General features: G+C 42.4%; 1 long non-coding RNA gene across 4 annotated transcripts in view; it reads left to right on the plus strand.

The window, feature by feature from the left end:
• Positions 1-13,507, plus strand: part of LOC122445052 — an 81,774-nt gene that overhangs the window by 969 nt on the left and 67,298 nt on the right. The gene's annotated exons all lie outside the window — the stretch shown is intronic.

Raw genomic sequence — 13,507 nt, forward strand, 5'->3', positions numbered from 1 at the left:
GCATTCATGACCTACTCACCCCCCAAAGGCCCCACTTGCTAATACTATCACATGGGGCACTAGGATTTGAATGTATGTATTTGGGGGAGATATAAATATTTAGACCGGATTAGAACCACATACGAGTTTTGACAAAGCGAGTTTCTGGGCTCCACCCTCCAAAGATTAGAAATGGTCTCCATTGGGGTCTGAGTAGCTGTACTCTTTTTAAGGAAAAAAAAAAAATCTTCAAAGACTATTTTAATAGGTTTCCCAGGTGGCGCTAGTGGTAAAGAATCTGCCTGCCAGTGCAGGAAAGACAGAAAACAAGGATTTGATCCCTGGGTTGGGAACATTCCTTAGAGAAGGAAATGGCAACCCACTCCAGTATTGCCTGGAAAATTCCCTGGACAGAGGAGCCTTGTGGGCCACAGTCCATGGGATTGCAAAGAGGAGCCTTGTGGGCCACAGCCCATGGGATGACTGAGCACACACACACAAAGACTATTTTAAAGTAAGCCAGAGTAAGAACAGCTGCTGGGAACTTTGGAGAATCCTTTTGAAACTGGACATTTAGGGGCAACATGGGTCTTGTTTGGTTTGATCTGCTGTCTCCATCCCAGAAATGTCGTTTATATTCACTGTTAATCCAGTCAAAATGAACATAAAGATATGCAAGGTTGGTCACAGAGGAAACAGGACAAAAGCTTTATTATAGATGATAAAACACATTTTGAAAATACTGCTTCCTAATTAGTGGTCTCACAATAAATTTACAAGGATAGTTATAAATGCAAGAAGATATTAATGTTAACTTGTGATGTCTTTAATGTGTGCTTTTAAAAAAAGTGTACATTAAAGCTTGGAGTGTTTGAAAACCTTTTTTCAAAAGCTAGTGCCCCTCTTGTTATTATTTTCTTGGTGATATAAAATATTAACTTAATATTTTGAAACTGAACACCTAAGGGTGTTTAGCTTCAAACTTCAGGTGTTCATCTGCTCAAGATTTTAGCTAGTGTTTGAAGATGAGTGTAGTCCCCGAGAGAGCAGAGTTACTACATTTTCAAAATGCAGTCTTTGTCAAATTCATTTGAAAAGTCATATATTTATATTTTGGTGCCTTTCTGCTGCTTTTGGCATTTACAAAATAAGGTACCTCACTCTTCACTAGTCAACGGTAAGATCAGTGTAGTTTAGGAGGTTGCTAAAGGAGATCAGTCCTGGGTGTTCATTGGAAGGACTGATGCTGAAGCTGAAGCTCCAATACTTTGGCCACCTCATGCAAGAGTTGACTCATTGGAAAAGACCCTGATTCTGGGAGGGATTGGGGACAGGAGGAGAAGAGGACGACAGAGGATGAGATGGCTGGATGGCATCACTGACTCGATGGACAAGAGTTTGAGTAAACTCTGGGAGTTGGTGATGGACAGCGAGGCCTGGTGTGCTGCGGTTCATGGGGTCACAAAGAGTCGGACACGACTGAATGACTGAACTGACTGACTGACTGAATCTTCCATAATTCCTCCCCATGAAATTATACTTGTACTTTTGGTCTTCCTTCTGTATCATGAAAGTGTTGACATTTTTAATCTAAACTACTTGTAGCATAAATGAATGTTAATGAAGGGGCTTTGAGTTCGTATGTAAGAGCTGTTTAAAAATGATTAAAGAAGACAATTTAGGTGATAGAAACAAACTACTTAACACTTCACAAAGCAAGAGTCTACTTTTGCAGACAGAACTGCAAAATAGGGTGGAAGATAGGAACCTTTATAGAATAAAGACTAAAAAGCAAGACAGAGAAAAGTAGAAACTCTCTGATTGGCAGGTACCACCTATTCTACCCAGCTTCAGATGAAAAGGCCCAGAGTGGGAATTGGCTGGCTGGATATATTGCATTTCTGGTCGACTGGAGCATTTATAGGGACACAAAAGTTATCTGAGTTTCCATTTGCTGATGTGGCTCACCATCCAGGAGTGTCTCCATAATGGACCTAGAAAGTTACTTCAACACAACTAAAGGTGAAATGGCAACAAAAGAAGAAACCCAGGCAAAGGATTGAATGAACTTTCTGAAACTCTTAAAGGTGCCTTGTTTGTTAGGGGGATTCCCATAAGGGCAGTGGTTCTAGACCAGGAACAAATGATTTATTAAAGAGGGACACCAGATGAAGAGAATGTGCCCACCGCTGTTAGCTCCACTTCCCACCCTGGTCGTATTTCTTTATTTGAAATTCATTTATTCAACAAATATTTAAGCACCTATATGTGGACATGAGTTTGCGCAAACTCTGGGAGACAGGGAAGAACAAGGAGGCCTGGTGAGCTGGAGTCCACGGGGTTGCAGAGAGTCGGACACAACTTAGCAACGGAACAGCAACAACACACGTGTGCCACATCCGGGCACTGAAGTAACAGACATGGACATGGAGACCGCCCTCGAAGGCCCAAGTCAGGTTAGAAGGCAAGACCTGTGCCCCTGGCTGGAGAGTTCTTAGAACAATGAGGCTGACATACAGCTCCGGAAGGACTAAAATTCTACTGGGGATAGTAACAAGCAAAGAGACTTTAGGCTGGGAAGGTAGAAGTGCTTCAGTGGGTGTCAGAGAAATTCTTCTCCTGGCATGCTCTACTGTGTCTGGACTGCCTCTGACCCAGGAGGCAAGACCCCGGCTCAGGTTTTGTTTCCTTTGCTTGCCCTCCTGATCACCACTGCTCCTCACACCATCCCCTGGCCCACTTTGGCTTAGCTCCACTAAACTATCATCTGCACCTGTGTGTGTGCGTGTGTTAGTCACTCAGTCACGTCCGACTCTGCGACCCCACGAACTGTAGCCCACCAGTCTCCTCTGTCCATGGAATTGTCCCGGCAAGAATACTGGAGTGGGTTGCCATTTCCTCTTCCAGGGGATCTTCCCGACCCAGGGCTCGAACCCAGGTCTCCTGTATTGCAGGCAGATTCTTTACTGTCTGAGCCACCAGGGAAACCTGGGTCTCTGCACTATCTGGACCTCAATTCCAGGAGCCCATAACCTTGGTGTGGTCCTCAAAATTTATATCTGTGTTAGAAGCCATTGGCATGGAAATGTTATTTAATAATCCAGAATCATAGCTGGAAGATCACTTTTTCACTCTTTTATTCCACATTGAAAAAAAAAATTTCACCTAAAATTTTTTCTTTAAGAATTAAAAATAAGATAATTTATAACCTAGATCAACTGTATTCTTGATGCAATCATGTCTTATACCATGATACATTAAAAACACAGGGACATTGAAACTAGCAAATAATATGACTGTAAAGTATTAAGAATATTCCTACTACAGAGGTACCAGTAAGATGTATTATATGTTACCATCTTTTCAAGTTGTAAAGAAAGTACTTGAACTCTGCATCATTTGAAGTGTGATGGCATATACACAGGACACTTGATTCCAGAGAAGAATCATGCGTTGGCACCTGCTAACGAGCCAGGTCGTGATGCTTGTGTTTGTGTATGTGTGTTTAATAGACTTATATTCCAGTTTTGCTTTTTGACAGATAGGCATTTAAATGCATATCTTAACTATATATATTTTTTAACAAAATGTTTATTTGCTACTCACCAAAGACAATATCCTTTGAAACTTAGCACAGAAAATGACAGTTTAGAGAGGCTGAGTGAGGTCTGATACATTCTGCCTTTAACTTATCAGTCTGTGTGTGTGTGTTCAATCAGTATTGATGACTTTATGGCAAGGTTTGTGGACAGAGAAAAACAAGGAGAAGGTCAGGTAAACCAAACTGCTGCTGCTGCTAAGTCTCTTCAGTCATGTCCAACTCTGTGAGACCCCATAGACGGCAGCCCACCGGGCTCCCCTGTCCCTGGGATTCTCCAGGCAAAAACACTGGAGTGGGTTGCCGTTTCCTTCTCCAGTGCATAAAGTGAAAAGTGAAAGTGAAGTTGCTCAATCGTGTCCCACTCTTAGTGACCCCATGGACTGCATCCTACCAGGCTCCTCCGTCCGTGGGGTTTTCCAGGCAAGAGTACTGGAGTGGGTCACCACTGCCTTCTCCATAAACCAAACTATTATCTGTCAAGTTATCTTTTTCTTTTCTTAAAAAAATTAACATTAGAGATTAGAGCCCCAAGAAATGATTTTTTCCCTTTCTACTTAAAAGCACTATTGCCTCGTTGATGTTTAATGCTTAAAATGACCACAAGGGATACCTTTGTTTGCATCCATGTGAGCTGCCTTCATTTAAGTGCACTGTTATAGCCCTGGAGGCAATTCATTTACTTGGTTGCTTTTGGTCAGAATGGTTCCTGGGCACTTTAGAGGGATATTGATCATTCAGCCACTAAACTATTTGCAGAAAGGCAGATGAAACCACTTCATGTTTTTCATAAAAATCCTTTCAATGATAGATGAAAGAGTTTTATTTACACCTGTCAATGCTGCCTTTTATGTCTATGTTTTACTTTCTGCAGAGTTTATCTTCACTCCATTATATATTTAAATAAAGCATAGGTCACTGTGATGATAGTAGAACTCATGAGGCAATGTGGGACTCCCATGGGACAATTTTGGTTGCTTTTTTAGGAGGTCATTAGAGCCATTTCCAAATAGTTCAGCTCCCCCTTCTTCCCAACTCACCGTAGGATTGCACTTCCCTGTTACGGGAGATGGGAGTGGTCAGGAGACTTGCTGTGATGCAGAGATGGGTGTGGAAGTTGTGTGTGTCACTTCTAGACAGAAGGTTTAAGAGCTAGCCTATCCCGTTACACATCTCTTGCTGCACTGGCATCATAACCAGTCTCGATCCAGAACTGGCTTTCCTTTCACCCTGAGCCTCAGAGGACATGAAGAGTAGAACCAAGCTCCTGCTGACCTTTGATAGACACGTGGCATCATTATAAACCCAGGCTGCTTTAAACTACTAAGATTTGGGGGCTGCTTGTCATGGGAGCATAACCTATGCTCTCCTATTTCATCTCTTTTTTTTTAAGTCTCAAGGAGAAACTAGCTTGTAAGTGCCAATTGAAAGGGAATTTTGTTTCAGAGTCACAAAATTCAGGGTCACAATAACCAAATGAGATCATTAGCTCTTATCTAAATGGAGCAAATTAATTAAAGTTCTGCATTTATATAATGAGCCAGTTGCTTCTCCCTCTCAGAAATAGTTTCATTCTTAAATAGAAGGAGAAATCATGGAAGCTTTTGGACCACAGACTGTCATTGCCACTTTTATTTTGAAAATTTTTTCCTTTCTATTTCCTTTTCCATTTTATTACTAAAGAACACATGTCCCTGAGTAAGTCACTTCATTTTTCTAAACCTTGGTTTCCCTGCTATTGGAGGAGACTCACTGGTTCTCCCTGCAGCATCTCACAGCAGTCACATTCTGTGCTTAATGCACAGTTCACAGAAATCAGTAGGAAAGTTAAGTGGAAAGTAGAACTCAAATCTTTTAGCTCTTCTTCTAGTTTCTGAGAAGTGTTATTAAAGCTTGAAGTAATTCTGTGAGACTGTATCCTCCCTGAGAGAGAGGCCTAAAGTGAAAGAAGAGGACTTTCAAAGAAATGAAAATGTTAGAAAATTTGGGATTTTTTAATAATGTTTTTATTTTGTCTGATTCTCAGTATATGTTTGATTGAAGTATAATCTATAATACATCTGGGAAAAAATGTAGATGTTTAATCTATATCTTCATAAGTGAAGAGCTCTGAATTTTCACAAAGTACACATACTTTTTAAGTTGAAGTATGGCTCAGTGGTAAAGAATCCACTTGCCAATGCAGGAGACACAGGAGACATGGGTTTGATCTCTGAGATGGGAAGATCCCCTGGAGGAGGGCATGGCAACCCACTCCAGTATTCCATAGGATTGAACAGACTCTGACATGACTGAAGCAGCTGAGCTCAAAGCTCAAAAAAAAGAAGTTAATTTGCAATGTTAGTTTCAAGTATATGGCAAATTAATTCAGTTATACATATATATTTGTTGTTGTTGTTTAGTCACTAAGTCATGTCAGACTCTTTTGTGACCCCATGAACTGTGGCCTGCCTGGCTTCACTGTCCATGGCATTTCCCAGACGAGAATCCTGGAGGGGGTTGCCATTTACTTCTTCAGGAGATCTTCCCAACCGCTGAGAGATCGGACACCTGTGTCTCCTGCATTGGCAGGAGAGATTCTTTTACCACTGAGTCACCAGGAAAGCTTATACACACACACACACACACACACACACGTACACACACGTATATATTATATATCATATATATAATCTTTAAGATTATAATCTTATATAATAATCCGATTCCCTGGTAGCTCAGCTGGTAAAGAATCTGCCTGCAATGCAGAAAACCCTGGTTCGATTCCTGGGTTGGGAAGATCCCCTGGAGAAGGGATAGGCTACCCACTCCAGTATTCATGGGCTTCCCGATCTTAAAGAATCTGCCTGCAATGGGGGAGACATGGGTTCTCTTCCTGGGTTGGGAAGATCCCCTAGAGAAGGGCGTGGCAACCCACTCCAGTATTCTTACCTGGAGAATCCTCATGAACAGAGGAGCTTGGCAGGCTACAGTGCAAAGGTCACAAAGAGTCAGACATGACAGAGCGATTACGCACAGCACATACATACAATCTTTTTCAGATCTTATCCATTATAGGTTGTTACACGATAGTGCGTAGAGTTCCCGGTGCTGTACAGGAGGTCCTTGTTGCGCATCTGTTTTATTTATAGTAGCGTGTGTATGTTAACCTTAAACTCCTAATTTATCCCTCATCTCCATCTTTCCCCTTTAGTAACCATAAGGGTTTTTTTGAAATCGGTTTCTACTTTGTAAATCAGTTCCTTTGCATCATTTTTTTTAGGTTGCATATATAAGTGGTATCATGGGATCCTTGTCTGTGTGTGTCTGATGTACCTCCTGGAGTATGATGATCTCTCGCTCCTTCTATGTTGCTGCACGTGGCATGGCTGCATTCTTTTTTATGGCTGGGCAGTACTCCATTGTATATATGTATCAGACCTTCTGTATCTAATCATCTCCCTATGGACATTTAGGTTGCTTCCATGTCTTTGTGATTATAAACAGTGCCGCTGTAAATATAGGGATGCATGTATCTTTTCAAATTAGAGTTTTCATCCTTTCCAGATATATGCCAAAGAGTGGGATTGCTGGATTATATTATATTTTTAGTTTCTTAAAGAACCTCCATTGCTATTCTTCACGAAGTCAACACACTCTTATAATCAGCTCCCCAGAGATCCTCCCTGTCCCTCCCATGACACAGGGCTCCACCCTCCTGACTTTGACTAGGCTCACTTCTAGGAGCAGAGATGAGTCTCGCGGCTTTTTAACGTCACTGAGGAGCACCACAGGTACGATTTGCACTCCGCCTCTTGAGTTTAACGGTAGGCTCACTCGTGTTTTTGCGTGTAGTTGCATCCGTTCGTTCTCATTGCTCTGTGATTTTCTGTTGTGTGCATTCACCACAGTCTATCCATTCCACTATGATGGACACTTGGGATGTTTCCAGGCCTGGGCTAGTATTAATAGTGAATATTTTAATGGTTCAGCAGGTAGACATCCTTAGGCCTAAGTTAGAGGATCTAGCTCTGTTGCAGAAGTGTTTTGGAGCATCTCACTGTGGATGGAGGGGAGTAAGCCGTTTGAAGTCCCAGGTAGGAGAAGGGAGAGAAGGAGGGAGGAAGAGGGTGGAGGTTCTGTGGAGCTAGAGGACTGAGTGCTGCTGAGTTCTGCTGTTCCCAGCCAGAATTCCACATCCCTTTAGTTTAATCCTTTGAACCCTGAGGCAGTAACATCATGTGGAATTCCCTAAAAAGCATTTTCTGAAGCAGCATTGTTGTGTCAAAGCAGGAAGTCAGCAAAAAATGATAGATGCTTAGAAGGAAAATGTTTTGTCTAGACTTGCTATTCAAAACTGAAGGAATCCTGTAAACACAGTATGTCAAATACCAAATAAAATGCATTAAAATTCATAAGGGAGAGGGAGAATGTGAGCAATTGCTAATCACCTGATTCCCTTTTTGGTGGATCTTGAAACTTACAGTTTCCCCCATCCCACCCTCAATCCAATTTGGGGTGTGTAATCATAGTAAAAATGGTAAGAGATCCTTAAGTATGACTTTTTCTTTATTTTCTCCATAAAACCATGAAATTATAAGAGAATAAATAAAAGGCAGCATGCCAATAAGCTTGTCAGTTCAAATGTCATACTTGTTTTCATTCCTGAAACTTGGGGCTTTTCTTGACCTCCTGGAATGCAAACACCTCCTGCCATCAAATGCATTCCATTTCACCCTGAATTGCCAGCTCCTCTCTTTGGTCATGTTTTCTTCATGCATGTTTTGGCAAATTGACCCACTAGCTATTGGTCCAAAGAAAGCAATAGTTTAGTTAAATTGATGTAGCTTATTGAGTACTTTGTGTACCTTCTCTCTAATCCTTCCTGTAATTTTGAGCATTATGATCTCTGTTTTGCAGAGGAGAAAACTGAGGCTCAGTGAGATTAAGACTTGTGGCTTAAAAGGTACAAGGTCAATATTTGGACATGAATCTGTTCTTGACCTCCATCTTTCCACTGGAGGTATGTCTGTGCTGAGACTTATATTCTGAACCCAAAGTTGCAGAGATTTAACAAATTGCCTGTGGTAATCTTAGAACACTCATTTTTATCTGAAGGCTATTTTGTCCCCCACAGGACATTTAGCAATGTCTAGAGACAAACAGGGAGGGGAATACTACTAGAATCTAGTGGGTGGAGGCCATGAATACTGCTAAACATCTTTCAATATGTAGGACAGCCCGACCACAAAGAATTCAGTTGAGTTCAGTCGCTCAGATGTGTCTGACTCTTTGCGACCCCATGGACTGCAGCACGCCAGGCCTCCCCATCCATCACCAACTCTCGGAGTTTACTCAGAATTCATGTCCATTGACTCAGTGATGCCATCCAACCATCTCATCCTCTGGCATCCCCTTCACCTGCCACCTTCAGTCTTTCCCAGCATCAGGGTCTTTTCAAATGAGTCAGTTCTTCACATCAAGTGGCCAAAGTATTGGAGTTTCAGCTTCAGCTTCAGTCCTTCCATTGAATATTCAGAACTGATTTCCTTTAGGATGGACTGGTTAGATCTTCTTGCAGTCCAAGGGACTCTCAAGAGTCTTCTCCAACACCACAGTTCAAAAGCATCAATTCTTCAGCGCTCAGCTTTCTTTATAGTCTAACTCTCACATCCATACATGACTACTGGAAAAACCATAGCTTTGACTAGATAGACCTTTGCATTACCTTGGCAAAGTAATGTCTCTGCTTTTTAATATGCTATCTAGGTTGGTCATAACTTTTCTTCCAAGGAGCACGTGTCTTTTAATTTCATGACTGCAGTCACCATCTGCAGTGATTTTGGAGCCCGAATTATCTGGCCCCAAATATACCTGCCATCCAGGTTTTTGTGCATCATAATGTGTTTATTAAGCTTGAAAGGAAGAAAGAAATGACAACCCACTCCAGTTTTCTTGCCTGGGAAATTCCATGGACAGAGGAGCCTGGCAGGCTACAGTCAGTGAGGTCGCAAAGAGTCAGACACGACTAAGCAGCTGAACACACAAGCTTAAAAGAGTGATAAATTGCATTTGAAGGGAGCAAAGAGGGATAGTTGAAAGTATCAATACATTAAGAGTCAGAATATCTGTGTTCTGGTCCCAGGTCCTCTGTTAAGTAGCCTCATAACTTTGTGAAAATAGACTCTCTAAACCTCAGTTACCCTGTGAGTAAATGGTGATAATAGTAGCTGTCTCATCAATTTATCTATTAATCCATCAGATTTTTATTTATTACCCACTATGTCTCTTGCCTGGAAGATCCCATGGACAGAGGAGCGTGGTGGGCTGCAGTCCATGGGGTCCCTAAGAGTCGGGCACGGCTGAGCGACTTCACTTTCACTTTTCATTTTCATGCATTGGAGAAGGAAATAGCAACCCACTCCAGTGTTCTTGCCTGGAGAATCCCAGGGACAGGAGAGCCTGGTGGGCTGCCGTCTGTGGGGTTGCACAGAGTCGGACACAACTGAAGCGGCTCAGCAGCAGCAGTGGCAGCGTGTCTCAGACACCGTGTTAGACACTGACTATGTAGCAGGGAGGGCTGCCCTGGTGGCTCAGCGGTAAAGAATCTGCCTGCAACGCAGGAGATGTGGGTTCGATCTCTGGGTTGGAAAGCTCCCCTAAAGGAGGGCATGGCAGGAATATCCCAGTATTCTTGCCTGAAGTAATCTCATGGACAGAGGAGTCTGGCGGGCTAGAGTCCATGGGGTTGCAAAGAGTTGCACAAAACTGAAATGGCTGAGCATGCAAGCGTGCATCAGGGAATAAAATGGGCACCGTCCCTACCTTCACACAACTTAGTGGGAAACAGAGATAAGAACTATGAGATAATCTGGTAACCTAGAGATGGGATACATAATCTAATCCTAGGCAGTGAGAGAAGTGAGACGTAAACCAATAACTAGAGAACAAGAAGGTAGGCAGGCAAAAGGTAAGGGAAGAAAGTAGAGAGTTGTGTTTGCAAAAGCCCAGAAGTGAGAAAATACATGGGGTAATAAAACACCTGAGAAATGTCCAGTATGACTGAGTATAGCGTTCAAAGGGAAGAAAGAGGCGTGCCTGGCGAGGGAATTCCTGCCCAGTTCTTGGAAGATTTCATGGGCCGGGGTAAGGAATAGAAATTTCAGTCTGGGGCAGAGAGGGCAAAAATGAAAGGTTTTAAAAGCAAGGGGGTGACATAGTTAGACTTGAGTTTTAGGAAGATCATTCAGATTGCAGGAGGAAAATGGATTCTAATTATGCTAGGGACTAGGAGACCAGGTGGAGCTTGCTGCTGCTGTCCCAGAACAGATCATGGTGGCCTCAGCTGGGGTAGAGGCAACAGGATTGACAGATGTGAATGTATTTAAGAAAAGATCAACCAATTCCTGCTACTGAGGGCTTGATGAGATATTCCTGTCCAGAGCACCAAAGTTCGCAGAATGAGGCATGACTGTCACTGCTGTCTAGAATCCGGAAGTATTGATTGGATTCTATGAGGAACTGTATCTTTGTCTCATTAATGTGGAGCCTTTGTGGTATGTGACTGGCAGGGCGTAGGTCATATGTCTGCACTCATACTGCAAGGGATTTTGGGAAAGCATGTATCTGGCTTCTCCCTGGGGAGAATGCCCTAAACTGAGGAAGGATGTTTAAGAAAGACAAATACTCACTACAGTACCAATGAAATGTGATTTGTTAGAACCTATTTAAAAGTAAATCTGAAAATATCTTTCAAATTAAAAACATTCTTCCTCTTACAAACCCCACTTCTCAGAATCTATTCCATAGAAATAAAATTACCCATACACAGAGAATATACTCATAGAGATATTATAGGAGCAAAAATTCTGGATATTCTTAGTGGCAAAAATTTTGTAACAAAGTGAGTTAGAGCTAAACCAATTGGGACTGGGATTCTATGAAAGGCTGAGAGATGTGCTAGGACACCTCAAATAGTAACCTGTCATATTTCACAAAAATCTGATTCATAGCATCTTCCGGGGAAATGAGAGGAGGAGGGTTTTGTTTTTTTTCCCTGACTGACTCGCTCCTCCTCCTTCTTCAACAGCCCTGTCCAGACCCAAATCACTGAGTATTTTGCTCACATTTGCTCTGAGCTTCACTCAGGAAGTGGCCACTGAGACCAGGGAAGGTACTGAGTCTCAGTTTGTGCAGCTTCCCCTAGAGCTCTGACCCCTGCTCTTGGATTCACTGTACATCACCCTCGGGCCCGGAAATTCCTTGTGACCTGTCCTGCAGGAAACACGGTCTTCACAGAGAAGCCCCTGAAGCAATCCCTAGATCTGAGCTGAAACTCTTCTGCCTACAGTTCCTTGTCTCTCTGGGTAACAGCTTGGTCATAACAGCTTTGTGGTCTTACTCTTCTTGGGCTGCTGTAACAAAATACCAAAGACTGGCTGGCTTAGCAGAGATTTATTTTCTCAGAGCTCTGCAGCTTTCAGACCAAGGAGCCAGCAGATTCCGTTTCCTGTAAGGGCTTTCTCCCTGGCTCGTGGATGGCCACCCCTCTCTGTGTCGTCACCTGGTAAAGAGTCGGAGCTCTAGTGCCTCTTCCTCTTCTGATGAGGGCAGTGATTCCAGCACAGGCGCTCCACCCTCGTGACCTCAGCTAAACCTCCTAAAGGTCCCATCTTCAAGTACCGTCACATGGGGAGTTAGGACTTCCGCATATAAATTTTGGAGGGACCCAAACATTCACTTCCTAGCATGGCTTCTGAATGTCGTCATCAAGAACACAAACTTTGAGGTCAGACTAAACCCTGGTTCTGCCGCTTACCTGCCGTACGAACCTAGGCAAGTTAGCCTTTCTGTGCTCCAGTTTCCTCGTCTATAAAATGGATTAGGAACAGTATCTGTTTCATAAGGCCGTTATGAGCATCAATTGGTTAACACATTTTAATGCATATTACATATAACACATGTAATGAGGCTTCCCTAGTGACTCAGATGGTAAAGAATCTGCCTGCAAAGCAGGAGATGCAGGTTCAGTCCATGGGTTGAGAAGATACCCTGGAGAAGGGAATGGCAACTCGCTCCAGCATTCTTGCCTGGAAAATTCCATTGACAGAGGAGCTTGGCGGGCTACAGTCCATGGGGGTCACAGAGTGGGTTAGTTAGTCACAACTAACACTTTCAGTATGGCTGTAGAGGAGTGCCTTAAATGTGCAAAGGTCAAAAATGTGTTTTTCATCATTCACTTCTCAATGTAGGTAGGTATTAAATTGGTATCTTCCCCCAAGTACTTAACCTGTTTGAAGTACTCTAGCAGGTTTCTTTCTCTCCCAACCTCTGGTTGATCCTTTTGTTTTAAAAACAAAGCTATATTTATTATTAATACACAAGCAATATTATAGTAATGGTGATTCATAAAAGACACATGGCTAAACTTCTTGAGGGTGGGAGAGGAAAAGAGGAATTTCAGTTCTCTAGATCCATTCCTGAACTGGAGGATGTTCTACTACCCCAATACTTTCTGTACTTGCAATGTTGCTATTTTCCATTTTCTAAAGCTCTATTTAACCATTGTAATTTGCGGCTTTCTTCAAAGCTAAGTATAGAACGAAACATAATAATGCAAACTGGCTCCTGCTGAGCTGAAATGAGTAGTGTTCTCTCCCCAAACTCTCTTTCGAGCTTTAATAACTTCTTGAATCTGTTATTTTCCAATATTGTATACCTGTTTCGGAAGTACTCATTTTGTCTTTCCTAAGCTAGCTTTCCTCTGCTGGAAAAATGATTCTGCTCCTGTCCTCTTGCCACACCTCTGTTTTTTGGTTTTCAGCTCCTATTCTGGGTTTAAATTGGGTTTATAAATTGGGTTTATAACCAATTTAGCAGTTGTTGATCATGGTAAGAAGCTATAATTGAGTCAGCACTGGAGATGGAATGACTTGTCAGAACATTTCATTT

Source organism: Cervus canadensis, chromosome 7 (genome assembly GCF_019320065.1).
Source record: "Cervus canadensis isolate Bull #8, Minnesota chromosome 7, ASM1932006v1, whole genome shotgun sequence".
Lineage (NCBI taxonomy): Eukaryota > Metazoa > Chordata > Mammalia > Artiodactyla > Cervidae > Cervus > Cervus canadensis.